The following is a 20,875-nucleotide window of genomic DNA, read 5'->3' as shown; positions in this document are numbered from 1 at the left end:
TGAATTGCCATTTCTCAGAGGCCACTGGGAATATATCAGTAAAACAAAGCCTTCCATGATTACCCTTAAAATATACATTATCTCATTTAATTCCCGGGATAGCGCTGCAAGTTGGCATCATGTTAGTCATCTAGTGGTACTGGCAGTAAAGCAAGTGAAGGTGGAGATAGGGTGGTGGGGAAGAGATTTCAAAACTTAATGTATGAGTTGCCATTTCTCAGAGGCCACTGGGAATATATAAGTAAAAAAAAAAAAAGCCTTCCATGATTATCCTTAAAATATACATTATCTCATTTAATTCCCAGGATAGCGCTGCAAGTTGGCATCATGTTAGCCATCTGCAGAGGAGGAAATAGGTTCAGAGAAGTGAAATGACAAGACCTCTTTGTAAGAGAGTTTGGATATCAGGCCAGTTGGTCTTTGAAGTCGGACTGGTCCACCACGCTGTGCTCATCGACTCCCACCCTCTGTGTTGGCCTGGACCTCCCCGCACCATCATTTAAACACAGAGAGGACTGCTGGAGGGCGTGCAGGCCCAACGTGTTTCTTGTGGATGGAGAGCTAAAGGCAGGACTTTCCCTTTGCAAAGAACTGCTGCTTGGATTCCTGAGTAGTACATCTCATGAATCCAATGTTCATAATGAGAGTAGAAGGGTCAGTATGTGCTAGAGCTGAAAGAGACATTGGTGATCATGTAGCTTAGCGTGTTTTACAGAGTTCAACACTGAGGTTCAGGGAGCTTCAATGACAGCGAGGCAGTGAAGTAACTGGTGTCCTCACTTCCAGCCCAGAGCTGATTCTAAACTGGTTGTTGATGACTTTTACATTGTTATTCTTAGAACAATGAAAATTATCGACATATTAAAATATGTAGGAAACAAAAGTATGCAAAATACATAGGACTTTCAGTTCTTGACAAGACAGAATAACTGATTTATTTTTCTACCATTAACAGCTGTAAAACTGGGCAAAAATATACCAACAACTATTCTCAGGCACTGGGCAGTGGACGTCACAGGACTGTGGTTCTCGAGAAAAGGGAAGCACACAAGATGAGGTCCACTTTCATGCTGACTTTTTGTCTGAGGCATTCTTCTAACTGTAGGGAAGTGGAGCCTAAACAGAGAGTGGCAGTCTGGCGGGATGGAGAAATAAAGATAAAGGTCAGGGCTGCTAAGTCCTCTGAAACTTGCAGGATTGGGCACCATAGAGCAGGCAACAGAAGAGAAATAACCCCCAAATCTGTAGACATTTCTTTCCTGCAGGTTATTTGCCAAATCTTTAGCTACATGTGCACTAAGTGAGACTTTGCAAAGTCAACGAAGAACAACTTCTAGGGAACTGAGAGGTGAATGTGCATTTTAGAAGTTGCACATGTAGCTCTAACCGGTTTGGCTCAGTGGATAGAGCGTCGGCCTGCAGACTGAAAGGTCCCAGGTTCGATTCCGGTCAAGGGCATGTACCTGGGTTGCGGGCACATCCCCAGTAGGAGGTGTGCAGGAGGCAGCTGATCGATGTTTCTCTCTCATCGATGTTTCTAACTATCCCTCTCCCTTCCTCTCTGTAAAAAATCAATAAAATATATTTAAAAAAAAAGAAGTTGCACATGTAAGGGAGCGGTGGGAATTCTGATCCAGCCCAAGTGGAGCTTGACACTTATTTGAGGCCCAAGAAAGGCTCACCTCAGGAGGCAAGGCCATGTCCTAGGAATAAGGGACATGCCATAGGATTGAGAGCAGTGATGAAAAAGACCTGCTTTAACAAAGCCCAAACCCAAGACTCCACAGGATCAAGATGACCCATTAGTAATATAACTGCTCATCAGGACAATGTTACACTTCTTGGAGGATTACAACAAAATTCAGAGGCTAAAAAGAATGTTAAGCATATAATGAAAGATGTCTAGACATGCAAAGAATAGAGTTAAATATGTAGAGCTTCCTTATCATTTGAAACCCCAAAGATTCTCACTTAGTTCTATTTTTCTATGAGGGTATTTCAGTTTGACTTAAATAATTAATGGAACATGCAACGTCTGGGCTTTAGCAATGGGATTGGATTTCTGATCTAGAGTCACAAGTTGTTCGTTTTTAATTGCTCTTAATGTCTTGGCTGATGTCTGACCTGCCCATGGGCGAAAACACGTGGACCTCAGCATTTTGTGGCTCAGTTGAGGGAATTTGAAACATATCTAAAAGTTTCCCCTCATCTTTAAATAGAATGGCTATGTTGCCCTGGCTTGTGTGGCTCAGTTGGTTGGGTATCATCCCATGCACCAGAGGTCACCGATTCACTTCCCAGTTAGGGCACATGCCCGGGTTGTGGACTCGATCCCCAGTTGGGGGCATGCAGAGGACAGCCAATTAATGTTTCTCTCTCTTTTCCTTCCTCTTCCTCTAAAAGAATCAACAAAACATATTTAATAAAATAAAATAGCCCTAGCTGGTTTGGCTCAGTGGATGGAGTGCAGGCCTGTGGACTGAAGGGTCCTGGGTTTGATTCTGGTCAAAGGCACATGCCTGGTTGTGGGCTCAATCCCCAGTGGGGGGTGTGCAGGAGGCAGCCAATCAATGATTCTCTCTCATCATTGGTTTCTCTTTCCTCCTTTCCTCTCTGAAATCAATAAAAAATATGTATTTAAAAAATATTGGGGCTAGTAGACTGGAGGGCCTTGATATTCTTTGGCAAAATATTCAATCAAATTGCTGGGGGGGGGGGGGGGGGCTTGGGACAGGTAGTGGAGGTGACACAGAGCAGAGGATTTGTGTGTATTTGGGAGCTTACGCTGGATTTTACTGAGTATTTGCATCACTGATGAAACAGTAGGGAGGATCTGTAAAATCTGAGCAAAAATTGTGAAATCTCCAGAAGAAATCTCTTCCAGCTTTTATGATTCATGGTAAGAATTTATAAGCATTTTTCTGAGACAACTTCAACTTTTTTAGTGCTACCTAAAAAACTGATATTTATCATGTAAGAACCCCAAAGAAGCAGGAAGAAAATTTGTTTGCAGTTTTTGTTTTTAGATAATTGATCAGCTAGCATTTTTAGTAAAAACAGTCTTTAATATAGATTTTTTCCCTTTCCCTAAAAAACAAAAAACAAAGTTGCTTTCTAATCAGGAAGCAAACAGAAGATTTCTGTCAGCGATCTTTTTATTCCAGTTGCTATTGAACTTGGGGAGATTTACTGTTCTTAGAATAAGTATATTTATTCAGGGAGGGAATAAAATCAACATTATTAATTATTTTAAGAGAGACAACGTTTTGAATCATGAAACCTCTAATTCATGGATCTTAATCTTTCTCCTTATTTCTAATGGCCAATAGCTCATCCTGCCTCTGCCCTTGGAATACTCTGTAATTAATTAATAATTTATGCCGGGCAAAGTGATATGCAGAACAGGGTTGGGTGTTCCTCCCACATGGGGAGTGCGTTGGCTGCTTAAATCCTCATGGAGGTTTCTCTGGTGGAAAAGCTTTGTACAGAAGCGGCCAGGCTGAAGGTCAGAGGCTCAAAGTGGTGGACACGTGTGGGCAGCTTCTTTCTTCTCCCAGCTCTCGGCGTGACAAGGTCTCCAATGGATCAGGTGGAATTTTGCAGACCGTGCCACCTTCTTTGGCTGTGTGGACTCTGAAACATTTTATAATCTGTGTGGACTCTGAAACATTTTATAATCTGAATCTTTGAGAAGAAAGGCCTTTATTTGGGCATGGGAACATGAGCATGCAGTTGAGAAAGAGATTTTAAACACAGAAGCAGGACTGATTAGCTTTTCTTTTCTTCTGATTCTTGGGCCATTTCCATTTTAGTTTCAGTAAATGAGGACTTTTTAAATGAGTTATGTGATATTTGCTGAAGGTTGTGATTTTGGCAAACACTAAATAGAGAAAACACTTTCTCCTCCCCTGCCTTCTCCTACCCACCTTCTTATTTGGATGGTGTTCTCAAATTGTTTGCCGAAACCAGGGACATACCTGTCTTGTTCAGATGGGCACCTGACAAGCTGGCCCAGATTTCCACAGCTGCCAGCCAGCTTTGTGTTGAGTCTTCTTCCCAGAAATGCCAGCCTCTCAGACGGAAGGGCATTGTGTGAAAAGGAGTATGTGCATCTCTAGCTGAGCCACAAGGGCACTTAGCCTAAATCCCACCCATGAGTGGAGGGCAGTCTTCTGTAAATACAAAAGTGATTTTATTCCTTTATTAAAAGTCACAATTCTCATGAAAAATTCTACGCAATAAAACAAATAATAAAAAAGAAAGTAAAACCCCAAATCCAAACACCCATACCCCCAGATCCCTCCATCTATGAGCAGGAGTCACCAAACTTTCTGCAAATGTGTAGATAGTAAATATTGTCACCTTTGGAGGCCCACTGGTCTCTGTCACTACAGCTGAATTCTGCTGTAGTGATAGGGAAGCAGCCATAGGCAACATGCAAATGACCACAGTTGACTGTGTTCTAATAAAACTTTATTTAAGCCCAGATCTGGCCTTAGGGCTGTAGTTTGTTAACCCTTGGTCTAGAGTAACACTCATTTGCACATCATTAGTTGCACATCGTTTCCCAAATCTTATTTATTCCTTCTTGCAGGTGTCTTTGTGAATATTTCTATAGGGGAAAAAGGAGAGAACTAATGTTACACAAATGAAAGCACTTCTTTAAAAATGAAAGCTATATTTAAAAAATATTCAATTCAATTTAACAGAAGAAATAAATTGAAAGGAGCCTGGGGGAATTGTTGAACTCGAGACAATATTTCTTCTCCACAGGTGATAACAGTTCCTAAAACAGTTCCTCTGAAATTAAGGGGAAGAAAGATGATAAGAACACTGGGGATTCTTTTGCTTTTTAAAGTCCAGTTTTCAATTTTGGGTGGAATGGTTGACTTCCTACTCAGACGAACGAGGAGATATGCAGTCTTTCACTTCTACCTCCTCTGAATTCTCACTACTCATTTGAATGTTTAAATGGTCAAGGCTGGTGATTTACATTCTATTCTGTAACCATAATTATCTGGGACTTTTGGTCTTTTAAGTAGATGGATTAAGGCCCACCACTAATATTTTTAATTAAAGTTTCTCCACTTCTTTTTAAAATTTTAATTCCTTTCTTATTGAGTTGGATTTATTACATAGGAGGGCTCACAGGAGTTTTATTTACTGATTCGCCCCTTACCTGAATATTCAAAGGAAAAATTGTCTAGTTGTAAAATTCCTGCGTTACACTTTCTATCAAAGGTTGTGTAATTTTAAAATCACAACTTCTTCATTCATCTTTTGACTAATTGGATGTGGTTAGGAATCCCACTTTCCCGTCCCTCCAGAGATATACAGGTGCTCCATTTCTTCTGTTCTTTCCTGTTGGAAAACGTCCGTCTTGTATTCATGCTGGAGGATTACTTGGTTGTGTCCATCTTTCTTTGCCTAAGAATCTTGTAGACATTGCTCCTTTGCCTGTTGGCATTGGATACTGTTTTTGGGAAGCCTGAGCACAGCTTCATTTTCATCCCTTAGGGGTATTCAATTTAATGGAAGAAATAAATTGAAAGGAGCCTGCAGGAATTGTTGAACTTGAGACATATATTTCTTCTCCACAGGTGATAACAGTGCCATGACTGAGGGAATCTTTATTGTTGGAATTAATATCTTCTTGAGAACATGTCATATAATCATTTATATCGATTTTGTGCCCTTTTGTCTTCAGGTTTAGTTGTACCTTTATGTCATGATAATTTTCTTCTATTGTGTGTGTGTGTGTGTGTGTTTTTTTTTTACTATCTTTTTAGTTCTATGTATTGAGTTCTTTATCTTGTCATGTTGTTGTTCCTCTATATCTTCTCAATTGATTTTATATCTTTGCTTTCATTTCCTTCACTGAAGGAAATCAGAATATGTCACCCCAAAATATGCCTCTGACATAAAGATTATTTTGAGCTGAAGGCAATTAAGAAGAAGTAAATGCAGAAAAAGCAAGGAGTAAAGGCAGGAAAGGAAGTCTCCCTTGTCTGGAGACAAACTCTCATGTGCTCAGAGCTGGCACCAGAGGAGTCTGCAAACAAATCTTGCTAAACTGACCCTTATCTTCCCAGTTAAGTCCTAGGTAGACCACCCAGCCCAGACCCTTTTGTATTGTAAATTTTTCACAAATGCACAATTTCTTTGTTTGTAAGGTATAAAAGCTTTCTGCTCTGGTCACTTCCTCATGTCTTCATTCTCTTATGAAGGTTTCCATGTATATGTAAAAATTCAATAACATTTGTATGCTTTTCTCCTGTTGGTCTGTGTTTGTCCATTTAATTTTCAGACCCAGCCAGGGACCCTAAGAGGTCAAGAAAAATGTTCTCCTCCCCATGTGCTATAACTAAGGTAGCTTTTCTTCTGTCAGGAATCTTTGTTGTTGTTCTCTTCTTCTCACCATTTCTACTTATTATTTCTGTAATGATGTTGTATTGATCCCTATTTCGTCTTAGTTCCACAGTCTCCCTTTCATTTCATTCCATTACTTATTCATTTTGACTTTGATTTATTGCTTTATTAACTTCATGTTTTTCTTAGATTCTTCTGTAGCAAGAAGCACTCAATGGGAATTTGTCTTTTCTTCCTGGATTATATTTTCCTTCCTTCTTTTTCATTGTGTCTTTTATCTGCCATGCCTTCTCCCTTTCTTCCTTCCCTCTATCCCTCTCTCTTTCTTCATATTGTTTTTTCTGCTTTAGTGTTTGCTTAGCTACCATGCCACGTTTAGATCCAGTTTGGCATGAATGGCTCTGCCCACTTTCTAGTCAATATAATGTAGTAAACATAAATTCTCTCAAACTCTCCACTTTACCTAAGACCTGTCTGTCTTTTTCTTTGATTTGAAGTTCTAAATCCCTTAGACTGCTTCCTGTGCACTCTTGTTCCTTTTTATATAACCAGAACCTGTACAGTTGGAGGTGTGTGGCTGGGCGCTGCAGGAACATTCTGCTGGGCTGTGCGAAGCCTTGCTTGGAGCCCTTGGCTTGTCCTACACCAGGGCTGACTCTGCCTAGGTCTGTTCTGCTCCCAAAGGGCATGGAAGCCCTAGGCTTTAGAGATCCCTAATTCAGTTGTGCTGATTTTCTGGCCTCGTTTGCAATCCTGACTTCTTGTAATGGCAGAATCATGCTGCTCCTCTTGAGAATCTCCTCCCTGCACTCAATATGTTTCTCTCCAAATTAGCAGGTATAAGTGCACATTTGAAAATTTTGTCTACTTATCTTCTTCTCTTAGTACGATTTCTAAGAGATGGAGATGAAGTTAGAGACTATAACAGTTTTTATCCTGTGCAATAAGCAACCTCAAAAACTCAGTGGTTTTGAAAGTATTTATTTTCATTCTCAGGAATCTATAAGTAATCTCTAGTTTGCCTAATTAGGCCGGGTGTGCTGTGCTTGGCTGGACTCCAGGCTTCCAGCCTGTTTCAGGGATGCTTCATATCTCTACTTTGACCAAGACAGAAGGGAGCTTGTACCTGGTGGGATCACAACACTCTAAGAAACCAAAAGTTGAGTCACAAGCACATTTAAAGCCTCTATTTGCATCGTGACCTCTAACATATCATATGGATCCAAACAAGTCACGTGGCCAAATCTAACTCTAGTGGATGATCGGCAGCATCACATGGCAAAGAACAAGCTGGTAAAAGTCTGTAAATGGGAGAAAGTGGAAAATTGACGATCTTTTCCCAACCATCCTCAGAGACCCCCTAAGTCTTTTGAGAATCTCCTGTTTCTTTCATTTGCTTCCAGTTTTGAAATTTAGAAAAGAAAGTTATATTACTTTTCCTTGATTTGAATTGGGGTAAAACTTTTTCTTTTTATTAAATTTTTTTTAAATTTAATTTTTATTTTGTATTTTATTTTATTAAGAAATAGAACAAATCTTTGATCTGGTCTCAGTCTGACATTATTGCCCAGAAGTCCCCTTACCTTCTCTGTAGGTTTTCTCAGCTTCTTTAGAAAGTAAACTCCAGATTTTAATGACAATAATTTCCTATTACAAACCCAACTTTCTCCTGCTTTAGTTCTGTGCTTCTCTCTGGGGATGCTTGACCCACAATAAATCATTTTGGATTTGGCCTCTCCTGTTTCCTCTAGACATCTCTGTTTGACTCTAGTCTTTAAATTATACTTTACAACTGACACTAGGCATCTGCAGGGTGCACACAAATTGGATTGTATTAAAAGGGGAAACAAAGTGAGAGTATTGGCTTTCAAAAAATTTTAGTTCATAATGTGTCACTATAAAGGTGATTACAAGTGCTATGTGCAGAGTGGGCTGCCAACTAGTGAGTTCTATTGGGGATCAGGCCCCAAACTGGACTTTTCCACTTGGATCTGGGATTGGAGTTGTGAAGGGTCTTGTATAAAGGGCTGGAAGTATATGTTACATGTATATTGAATACATAGTATATCAAAGAATATTAAAGAAGGATATAGCATGTCTACTGAGGGTCTGGCAAATCTGGTTCAAAATCTTCACAGAACAACCCTCTCTTGTGGCCCACCATGGTGGTACCCTAATAGAACTCTATGGAGGAAGGGTCTAGACCAGTGATGGCGAACCTTTTGAGCTCGGCGTGTCAGCATTTTGAAAAACCCTAACTTAACTCTGGTGCCATGTCACATATAGAAATTTTTTGATATTTGCAACCATAGTAAAACAAAGACTTATATTTTTGATATGTATTTTATATATTTAAATGCCATTTAACAAAGAAAAATCAACCAAAAAATGAGTTCACGTGTCACCTCTGACACGCGTGTCAGAGGTTCGCCATCACTGGTCTAGACTCTCAAAGTTTCATATTCAGATTTGACTCACTCCCTGTTTTCAGGCCCATGATTTGGTTGGCCTTAGATCCAAGCTGTCCCAGGCATGGATTCCCAGGCATGCATTTCCCAGGCATACATTTCCCAGACATGCACTTCTGCTGTGTTTTGGCTTCTCCCTCTCTAGGCACTTGGTCTCATCCTTTTCAGCTACATTAACTCCTCATTTACTTCCCATTTCCTCCAAAGGTGCTCACTTTGTAATGCTATTTGCCCTTTGACTTCATAGTTTAAAATAGTTTTCTTTAGAAAGTTCCTTAAGTCCCTTGCATTTCAGGGGCATTTCAGAAGACAGCAGTGGTCAGTGCAGGCCACCATGTTTAGCCAGGCTCTCCCTCTTATGTCCCTCCTTCTTGTGCTCCCCTTGCTTCGAATGTCTTGGATCCTCTTCTGTGTTCAATCAGATCATAACCATCCTGTACAGTCTAGTTGAAATTGTCCTCATTCCCCTCTTTATTGAAAGGAACTTTAATTAAGTATCAGCTATATCCTACTTAATGTGTTAGGCATTGAGGTCACAAAGACAAAAAGACACACAGCTCCTGTTCTTGGGTCTAGTGTAGCGTTCACTCGGGAGACTGTGCAGTGAGTAAGCATGTCTCAGACAGTTGGATGATGGAATTCATTGAGGTAAGTGTGTGAGAGGAGAGTCTGCCCGAAAGAGTCCAAATGTCTTCCAGAAGGAGGCAGCATCTGGGTGAGCCTTAGGAAGGGGCTTTAGTCAGAGGCAATAGTGCGAGGTAACAACAGGGCAGTGTGAGAGTGCATGAATACGGACTAGCTCAGTGCTATAGAATATGAAATTGTTTCCTTCCTTTGCACTCCCACTGTCATTTTAAAATTTATGACTTTACCATTTTCATGTGTTAAATCCAAATGTTGCCAAGTTCTCTGGTCTCTGTTTCTTTAACATTTAAACACAATCCTCCAAATGCAGTTTCCAAGATTTACAAATCCTGGGGGGGAAAGGACTCTGATTGTCTTGCTGACCCCAAGCATTGACCCAGTCTCTTCCTTCTTTTGTCCCCGGGCACTCTTTAAAGGATCTCTACTGAAGGCTTAGGAAATCAGCCTATAAGCCCCCAAACATCTTTTCTTTTTCCTGAGGGCTCTGCCAGCTGTCATGTTGCTGGGGGGTCATTCTCCTTTATATGTCACTTCTCTCCAGTTTTTCCTCCCCTGAGTTCCAAATATCCCCTAAATTTCCATCCTTTTGAGCTTCTGAGGGAAACCACCCAAATTCCTACTAATTTATTAGACAGCCTAGATCAGTTTTCTTAGTTAAGATTAATTGTTTCCACCTGTGGGTTTCTACAGGATTGTCTTCCTCAATTAAGCAAATTTCACCCACCGCCTTTTAGCTTTGAACTTGCCAGTCTTCTCCATCAGATATAAGCTCCCTGAGGTGGGGACCTTGACTCGTTCATGTTTATATAATAAAGCATAATATTTCACTCGAAGTAATTATTCAAATAAATCACTCTACAAGCACCACCAAAAAACCCAAGTCTTTGCAAACATGAGATGGCATTTAATCTCTGCATAGTGGATTCTTCAGCCTGACATAAGCCAATTTGATGCTTCAGCTGTTCCTAATTGAGATTCTTCTAGTCAGTGACCAAGGGCGGAGGTAAATGCACCACAAGACCTGAGACTCAGCATTCCCCAGGTCATCTTTAGGTGTCCTGTGCTTTCTTTTCCTGGGGTAACCACAATCACCATGGGAAGGGGGTAAGGATCTCCCCTCCTCACCCATCAGGAGTGGCATCAGCAATGGCCAGGAGATGCTGCCTGTCAAGGACCTGCAGAGGGGAGCGATGTCAGGTGGGATGGTGTTGGACATTGTGGTGCTTGTGAGGCTGTGGTAAAGGGGTAAGTGGTATGAAAAGCCCTTTCCTCGGGGGATTGAAAGGTTATAGGGCCTTTACCTCTGCCCTGTTTGTCTGTGATAGCTTGTTCTTACCAATGACCTGAGGAACTTTTAAAAATTTCACTTTATGTATATGTATATGTTTTTATTGATTTCAGACAGAGGAAGAGAGAGGGAGGAAGAGAGAAACATCAATGGTAAGAGAGAATAGTCCATTGGCTGCCTCCTGCATGCCCCCTACTTGGTATTGAGCCCACAACCTGGGCATGTGCCATGACCAGGAATCGAACTGTGACTTCCTGGCTCGTGGGGTTGTCCCTCAACCACTGAGCAACACCAGCCAGGCCATTATTTATTGATTAGTGGCACCAGGATTCAATTTGGTCAGTTTCACACAGGATCCTTTAGTCAATTGGGGTTGGCCAGTGGTTCTTCCCACTTGGACAATTTCTGTTTGCAAGTGCTGGCAAGTTATGTGGTGGTTGGGGTGGTCTCATTAATAATATTTCTTATTGAGGAGAGAGAAATATTTCAAATTAATAACCATTGATCCATACTGGAATCATCAGGGTGATCACTGCATAAATTACATGAATATCTATTCACTATGTTGTACACCTGAAACTAATATAATATGTCAACTGTGATTGGAAAAAAACCACCCACCCATCCTAATGACATGATAATAATGATTATTTGTAGACATTCTTATGTTGGAAATAAGCCAAGTTTTATGTTTTCTGTTCTCTTCCAATTAGCAGCCTTCAGCATTTTGAAGAAAATTACTTTCTTAGAAATATAAAAATAACTGTTTAATAAATGCTTGAATCTGAAGCATTTGAAATTTCTGGGTTATTTTCTTTCTTCCCTATAGGATATACTTTAACTTCTGAGTAGGGGTTTAGATTTCAAAAACTTATATGTTTTTCTCCTTCAAAAGCTAAGAAAATATGGCCTCTGCTTGCCCAGACATATGTTATGTAGATTTCAGAGAACAGGTTGGAGAAGTGCTTGACAACTTCATTCTCATGGGAAGTAGCCCCACATGTCTGACCTGGTCCTAGGCTAAAACATGAAGCAGAAGGTCGCTAGGAGTACTGAGGCAGTTCTGCTGCAAATGTAGGAGTGTGGGGCGAAGCTCCTGAGGTATTGCCTCAGCTCTGGGATAGTAAGGCCTGCCCTGGAGCTAGGCTTGGTTTTTCCCAGTGTTTGTTGGGTTGAGGAAGCTGGTTTGGAGTCTTCAGATGTGCTCAGCTTTGTAGGAATAAAACAGGTTACTGGCTGAATTCCCATACTTTCTAAACTGAGTAACACAAGTCTTCTCAAAGTTGGTGTACAATCAAGTAACGAGGCAATTTGTTCTCATTAGAAGAATTAAAGAAAAAAAATTCACTTCTTAAAGATGGAAAAGGCAGAAATTATTCAGGACTGAGCAGTAGGGATTCAATCATCACAGTGGGATTTTGCATTGGGAGAGAGAGATTGGGTTCAACTTTGAGCACAATATGGGTAAGTTGGACTTCATAGCCAAGGAGCAATTTGGGGGTCAGTCCATGGAAAGTTACTAAGAGGAAACATCAGAGGTAAGGAGAGTTATGGCTAAACTGACCTAAGAGAACTCTTACTGAAGATAGGCCAGGCTGATCAGATATTACTTGGGAGTGTCAGGGGGTAATGAACCCAATCAGTTATGGGGGATGATCAGATATTGAGGGTGAGATGTTTGGTTAAATTGACTTAGCAAGGGTTCTTGCTAAAATTAGACTTTATAAGGACATACACAGATAGGCTTAGGAGAAGGTTCGGGAGGCTGACTATAGTTGGATCAAGCAAAGAATCTTTGTCAGAGGCCAGCTTGAAAATTATAGCAATCTCTACACAATGTAAAGTTTCCCTTCCATGGAATATTAGTATATAAAGTTTACTATGGAATAATTGTGAGATTCTACTTCTAAGATGGGTGACTCATGAGTCCCTTGTTTTAGATAGTTAGCAATAGCAGGGATAGAGAAATTAGTGTATCAGTCAGGGCTTTCCAGAGAAATAGAACTGCTATGTAGTATTCTCTCTCTCTCTCTCTCTCTCTCTCTCTCTCTCTCTCTCTCTCTGATATATTTTAAGGAATTGGCTCACACAATTGTGGGGTATGGGGATGGTAAGTGTGAAATCTGAAATCTGTAGTCCAGGCTGGCAGGCTGGCAACTCCGGCAGGAGCTGATGCTGCAAGTCTTGAGGCAGATTTTTCTTCTCTCTGGGAAGCCTAGTTTTCCCTCTTAAGGTCTTCAACTGATTGGATGAGGCTCACCCACATTATCATGGGTAATCTACTTTATTTAGGTCAACTGATTGTAGATGTTAACCACATCTACAAAATTACTTCACTGTTATGCCTAGATTAGTGTTTGAATGAATAACTGGGTACTATAGTCTAGTCAAATTGACACATAAAACCAACCATCACAGTAAGTAAAGCAAGGCAGAAGGAAATCCAAGGAAAGGATAGGTAGCTCTCAAAGTGGACTATTGTGTATGGTGAGGATGAAGGAGGGGAAATGAGCCTATTGACATCAGGCCCATCATTCTGGGATTGGGGAAATAATGAAGAACACATTCCTCAGCTGGGATGTTCCTTATAAGATGTTTTCTATTGAAAAATTCCTGCATTGTTGGGACCAAGATAGGTAGTCATTTGGGCTGTGGGTGCAGTGCGGGTAGGGGTGGCCACAGCTCTGAGTTATAAAATTTGAATGGTAGAAAGAACATTTGGCTGGAAAACTAAAGACAGGAAAAGCTGTCTCTTAGCCTGTAGTTTATTGATAAAGATAAAATGAATTCACTAGCATCCCTTTGAAACTTGAGGGAAGATCTTAATAAATATCCATGGAATCAAGAGCTAGACAATGAAGATTAATTATATAGAGGTCTTTATTACTAATTTAAGATGTATAAAAATGTCATTGACTACAGTGTGCTGGCTTTATCACAGTATATTAGTAAATATAAAAATATTTGTCAAAGATTCACTCAGGACCTATTCCCTCAACCCTGCTTTTCTCATAAGGTTACTGTTCTACAGCTGGGAATTCCCCTACCAGGAAGGTTCTTCAGGAACCCAACCATCTAGATTTGGGAGGGATGCTGCTATTGGCTCCTATACATAAAAGCAAAAGCATCAAATTCATCATTGTGTCTATGATAGAGTATGTCTACTGAGACAGTGGGAAAGATTTATGCTTCAATTATTAATAGGTTAGCACTACCGATACATTTAACAAAACTCATTCCCCTTCAATAAAAGACAACCATTAACTGCTTCTAAACTCAGCCTATCAACTTTGGTAGGTTAAGTAGATTCGTTCAATAGTTGCATAATGTTGATACTTCTAATGTTCTCCTGTTTAGTGACTCCCCAGCTGTGGAAACATTTGGTTTTCTTCTCTAATGAAAAGGAGAAAAAATAGAATGTTTTCTTTCTTCATCTTCTTCTGTAAAGCTTCCTGAAAATGGCCTTTACGTCAGAAACCATCACATACTTGGCTGTAGATAGTCACAGAGGTTACTTCTGTAGTTCTAATGGGCATCAAATATGGGCGGGGCCCCATAAAATCTGTAAGCTGCCCTCTAAAACTGTCTCCATTTCTGTTTGGATACAAGATCCTACTGTTTCAGGAGCATCGGTGCTTTTTGTAAACTTTTATTCTGGTTAAAAATTTAGAAGGGAGCTACTTGTAATGTCTTTAGCATTAACTTAAGCTATAGTAGGCCTATAAAACAATCATTGAGATGCTATTAAAAGTATATGAATAATAAAACATCCACAATAAGACAAGCTTTAAAGGAGCACCTTGGCCTTGGTAGCTCCCCCGAGGCAGAAGAAAGGCTTCTGGGTTTGTGGGGGGATATAACTTGGCTCTGTCCTGAGCAGTTAAATGTTATTTGGGAACCAGGGAATCTGTACCCCTATTTTTTTTTAATTAGGAGAAAAGGCTATGGGACATTTTCTCAGTTGTAAATGGCAACAGAGCATAATGCAATAATATTTCTAGGAAATAGCCTCAGGCTTCTTTGTTTATATGGGATATTTATGAAGGCACAAGTTTTATGAAGTTGTTTTATTGGTTAGAGCAAAGCAACTTTGGGGAAATTGCTTAAGTTCACTGAGTCTTAGTTCCTTCCTTTATAAAATGGAATTAGTATGATACCTGTTGTGAAGAGCTTACTGATTTACCAGAGACAACATATATAAGGTACAGAGCCCATCTCTGGTAACATATCTGGTGTTTAATAATGTTAGTTCCTTTTCTCCTTCTGTTATTTTGAGACTAGAGGCCCGGTGCACAAATTTGTGCATGGGAGTGGGGGTTGGGGGAGGCACCACGGGAGGTTGGCTGCTGGACCCGAGGAGGGAGCCAGCTCTTGGTCCCCCTGGGAAAGGGCCTGCATCCACCACCACCCACTCCAGTTCCCCCTCCCAGCCCGGGCCTGAAGGCCCCAGTGGGGTTGGGAGAGGAGGGGAGAGTTGCTGGGCTGGGCGCAGAAGGAATGGACGCCAGACGCTAACGCTGTCCTCGGTGCCCTGCCACTGCGCGGTTTCCCACCTCCTCTCCTTCTCCTTCCCTTGCTGCACCACCACTGTGGTGGGTGGGTGGCCCCAGGGGAAGGGAGAGGATGGGAGACAAACCCTTGTGTTGAGGGCTGACTTTCAATAGATGGCAGCAAGGGAGCTGCTCTGCTACATACAAAACCCCAACCCAGAAGCAGGTCTCTATGAATGGTTTAGCACCAGAGGCCAATGGGGGGCCAGCCGGCCGGTGGTGGGGGTGGCAGGAGGTTGGCTGTGGGAGCGCATTGAGCATCTGCCCCCTGGTGGTCAGTGTGTGTTATAGCAACTGGTGGACCAATCATTCCAGTCGTTCGGTCATAATGGTCACTTAGGCTTTTATATATATAGATTATCAGTGATCTAATATAATGTCTATAATATTTACTTGGTATTACTATCTAATAGACATCTCTTTTTATATCTATGAAATTGCTGATGTTTGAGATCACAGTGAATAAATGTCCTTGAGTGGTGTTAGGAATTTCAAGAAAGTTGCTTTGATCAAGAATCTTAAGATCCTTAGAATTCCACCAAAACAATGCTTTCTTTCTTTTTAAATATATATTTTTAAATAAACTATTTTATTGAAAGATAGCATATGTTTAGAAAAATGCACAAATTTTAAATATACAACTGATTAGAATGTGAAAGTTCTGTGTAATCACCATTCAGATAAAGATGTACATCTCTTTCAGTACCCCAAAGACCCCTTCATGATCACCCCTAATCATTCACACTGTCCTCTTCCCCAAATAATAATGATCCTGACTTCTCACAACATTAATTAGTTTTGCCTGCTTTTGAACCTTATATACATTAAAAAATATTATTTTGTGACTGGCTTCTTTCATTCCACATTTTTCCCCCCAAGATTCATCTGCATTGTTGCCTATAGCAAGTGCTTCATCCATGTTTCTGCATTGTATTCATTATATGACTATACCACCATTATTTATCCACCTATTGTGGATGGATATTTTGGTAATTTTTAGCTTTGCCTATTAAAAGCAGTGCTGTATGAACATTTTAGTATATTTCTTTTGGTGAATATATATTTACATTTCTGTTGGGATTATACCTTGGAGTAGAATTGCTGACTTAGCAGGTAGGCATACACACAATTTTACTAGAGACTGCTAAACAGTTAGTTTTCCAATGGTTGCACCATGCAGTCTGCCATACTTGCCCCCCTACAAGTGATGTATGAGAGTTTCCATGGCACTATATGTGTGCCATGCTTGGTACAGTCAGTCTTTTACATTTCAGCTGTTCTGATGGGTGGGGAATGGTGTCTTTGTAATTTTGATTTGGTTCCCTGATGACCAATGAGCATGAATACCTTTTAATTTGTTTATTGGCCATCTGGAATTTCTCTCTTTCTTTTTCCTTCTTCTCTCTGTTCATCCCTGTCTCCTTCCTTCCTAAGTCATGGTCACCCATATTTCAGGCTTGTGCTACTGCTCTGTAAGTCTACATATTAGATTGAACTTAGGCTGTTCATTAAGATTGAAAAAAACCAAGCCAGAGGGGGCAACTCAGCACTGGAGGGAAAGCACTGGCCTGAGAGTTGGCATATCTGGGTTCTACTCTCAGATCCTCTGCCTGTCCTTGTGACCTTGCTCATAGTTGCATTCTCTCTCTCTCTCTCTCTCTCTCTCTCTCTCTCTCTCTCTTTCTGGTTGGTAAAATAAAAAATAATTAAATGATTTATAAGAGCACTTTCATCCCTGGCACTTTATGATTCCCCATACTCGAGCAGAATGTCTACCATATCCTCACTGACTTGAACAGTCCGCCCTAAAGTGATCTGGAATAGTGATCATAAAAAACAGGTCTAAGAGTTGTTTTGGTGTGGTAAAGCGTGTCCTTTAATCTTATTGACAGAGGGACCTGGGTGATACAGGAGCTGGCAGGACTGAGGAACTTCTGGTTTTTAGGAAAATAGAGCAGTGTCTCGAGTGGTTCTATGAATCTGAGGTCATATGGGCTGAAGTAAAGATTTCGAGTCACTAAAGGAAGTCATAGCCCAAATCTTTATTGAAAATCATGATTATGTTTATTCAGGGTTCACTAAGTCTTTGAATTTCTTCTATGATTCTCTACCTGCCCCACCTCTGTATGTTCATAGCAGGACTGGAGACTCAATACAATGTGGCCTCCAGAAAGTCATCCAGCAGGCGACTGAGGGATCAGTGATGGGTAGGGGAGGTCACTGGGTGGTTCCACAGGCTTTCCTCTCTTACAGGTACTCTACTGTGCTTCTTCCACCAAGAGGAACCACCAGGGACTTAAACTAGATTCAGTCACAGTCTGACAGAATAGAATTTACTTAGATGTGCTTCTTAATTAACAATACATAAGCTTTGTGGTTTTTTGTTTTGTTGCTTACAAATATTTGATTTTACATCAAATTTAAGACCATAGAAAAATGTTAACAACATCATTATTCTATGCAATCAGTTTTGAAGATACATATACACATCTATAATGATTAATTTACCTAGTTTGCCTTTGTAGACATTTAAATAGTTTTGTTTTCCTCTATCAGAAACTATAAACATCCTTTTAGTTAATTCTGTATGTATAAGTTTAATTTTAAAAAACAGTTTATTATGGAAAATTTCTAACATACACAAATGTGGAAGGAGTAGTGTCATAAATCCCCATGAATCCATCAATCAGCTTTAAGAATTATCAACACATGGCAGGTATCATCTCATTTGTACCAGTCCAATGTCCCCTCCCCATTGTTTGAAGCAAATTACATTTTATCCTTAGATAATTCAGGGCTTACTTCTAAAAGATAATAATTCTTTTTTTAAAATATATTTTTATTGATTTTTTACAGAGAGGAAGGGAAAGGGATAGAGAGTTAGGAACATCGATGAGAGAGAAACATCAATTAGCTGCCTCCTGCACACCCCCTACTGGGGATGTGCCCACAACCAAGGTACATGCCCTTGACCGGAATCGAACCTGGGACCCTTCAGTTCCTAGGCTGATGCTCTATCCACTGAGCCAAACCGGTTAGGGCAAGATAATATTTCTTTATAAAAATTGTGGTTGTCTCTCATATTTAAACCATATGTGTATTGTAGAGAAAATTGGCACAACAAACTGTACTAGCTTTCTAACTTGCTTTGTAACAATCTACTAAACCCTAGTGGGTTAAAACAACATGTATTTGTTATCTCACTATTTCCATGGGCCAGGAGTCCAGGCATGGCTTAGAATTACGTGGATTCTCTGAGTTACGGTTTTATCAGGCTATAATCAAGGTGTAGACTGGGGCTATGGTCTTACCCTGTGCTCAGGGTCCTCTTTTAAACTTACTTGTTTGTTGGTGAATTCAGTTCCTATGGTTTTGGAACTGAGGCCCTCAGCCCCCTAGAGGCTGCGCACAGCTCTCTGCCACATGGCCCTCTCACAGCATGCAACTTCTTTAAGCCAAGAAGGGAGAGAAGTCTCCAATGGCAGCGAGGGCCCAGGCCTCTTTTAATGACTTTCACTTATTAAGTCAGGCCCATCCATGATACTCTCTTTTAAAAAACACTTACACTGAATTGTTTTAAATTTAATTTTAAATGTTAACTGCTGGGGGAAAAAGAAAATGTCTTTTAAAATGACCAGTTTTTATTGAAATACAGGATTTAAATTTTCACTGTTGCTAAGGAGAACCGTTTCATTGATAAACATAAGCAATGAGGGCATATTAGAAATACCGAAGAGCCAGGTTTGAAAAGACAGTCACATAGGAGAAAATTTCTTCCTTCTTTCTTTCCTTCCTTCCTTCCTTCCTTCCTTCCTTCCTTCCTTCCTTCCTTCCTTCTTTCCTTCCTTCCTTCCTCCCTCCCTTCCTCCCTCCCTCCCTTTCTTTCTTTCTCTCTTCCTTTCTTTCTTTTACTTTTTAATTGAATTTATTGGGGTGACACTGGTTAATCAAATTATATAGATTTCAGGTGTACAAGTCTATAATATATCATCTGTATATTGTGTGTTTACCACCCCAAGTCAAGTCTCCTTCCATTCCCATTTATCCTCCTTGTACCTACTTCTACCTTCCCCCTCCCCCCCTTTCCCTCTGGTAATCATCATACTGTTGTCTGTGTCTATGAGTTTTATTTTCTTTTTTAGGATTGTCTCTCTTTTGATTAAATAAAAATCAACTGATTTGGCACTTTAATTATATCTGCAAAATCCTTTCACTTTTGTCATATTCTATTGACTAGAAGCAAGTCATTGGTCCCACCTGTACTGAAGGAGTGGACATGAACAAAGGCATGAACAATTACTAAGAGGAATATACTACCCCGAATTCCATTTAACTGCTAATTCACAGCAGAAGTTGGCAAACTCTTTCTGTAAAGGGCCAGATAGTAAATATTTTAGGTTTTGTGGGCCAGATGGTCTTTGTCGCAACCATTCATTCATTCAACTCTGCTGCTGTCACAGGAAAGCTGCCACAGACATCATGTAAATAAGTGGGAGTGATTGTTCCAATATAGCTATTTAGAAAAACAGGTTGTGGGCCACATTTGGTTAGTAGGGCTATAATTTGCTGACCCATGACTTAGGATATATGCCATTCTAATGTATTTTTTCTTCTTGAAAAATATGCTTCCACATGCAATGTACACAAAATATGATGCTATTTCATAACCTTCTGGGTTGGGGTCATGTCTTGGGGGCACTATAAGAAATAGTGATCTAAAAATATGTTCATGTATATCTTGTAGAGAGGCCATTCTCATTACATCATTCAATAACTTCTACCATGATGCTCCATATGAGGGATTTTCTTTGGAATTTAGTGGTTATAGAGTTTTGCTTTCCCCAACTAACTGATTTTTTCTCTATTACAAAAATTATGTAACTCACCATATTTCCCTTTGCATTTTGGTTTCTAGGGAGCTCAGAGTTGAACTTATAACCCAATTATTGCAACTATAAAGACCTGGCAGATTGCATACTGTGCTCTCTGCCCAGGCATTGATATTTTATCCTTATTTAATTTTCTGTGTTTCTCTACTCTATTGGGTAAACTTTTTTTGTGGAATAACATTGAGTACAAATATGATTTTCTAAGTGTGGGGATCTGTAGCAAATGAAGGGCTGGCAGCTGGGAGCCAGAGAAGAAAAATATGATTTTCTATTCCTTGGATTCAAGGGACTACTGAATTTTTACTCATGGTAGCTCCAAATTAGAAACAGTCCAAATATCCATTAAGAGGGGAGTTAACAAATTGTGGTATCATCATGTGATGAAATTTTACACATCAACAAAAAGGTCAAACTACTGATATATACTACAACATGGAAGGACTCCCCACAGACATTGTGCTGAGTAGAAAAAGCCAGACACAAAAGCACACACAGACTGTATGATTGCTCTTATATCAAGACCAAGAACAGACACAGCGAATTGAAGGTGATGGAAGTCCAAGAGTGATTGTCGTGGGGCAGGGGTGATTTCCTTCCTTCCTTCCTCCCAGAGGAAAGCTTGTGGGGGCTAGAAATGTTCTGTAGTGTGAACTGAGCTGTTGTTAT

The sequence above is a fragment of the Myotis brandtii genome, unplaced genomic scaffold (genome assembly GCF_000412655.1).
Source record: "Myotis brandtii unplaced genomic scaffold, ASM41265v1 scaffold266, whole genome shotgun sequence".
In the NCBI taxonomy this organism is placed as follows: Eukaryota; Metazoa; Chordata; class Mammalia; order Chiroptera; family Vespertilionidae; genus Myotis; species Myotis brandtii.
Note: the sequence above shows the minus strand (reverse complement) of the source record.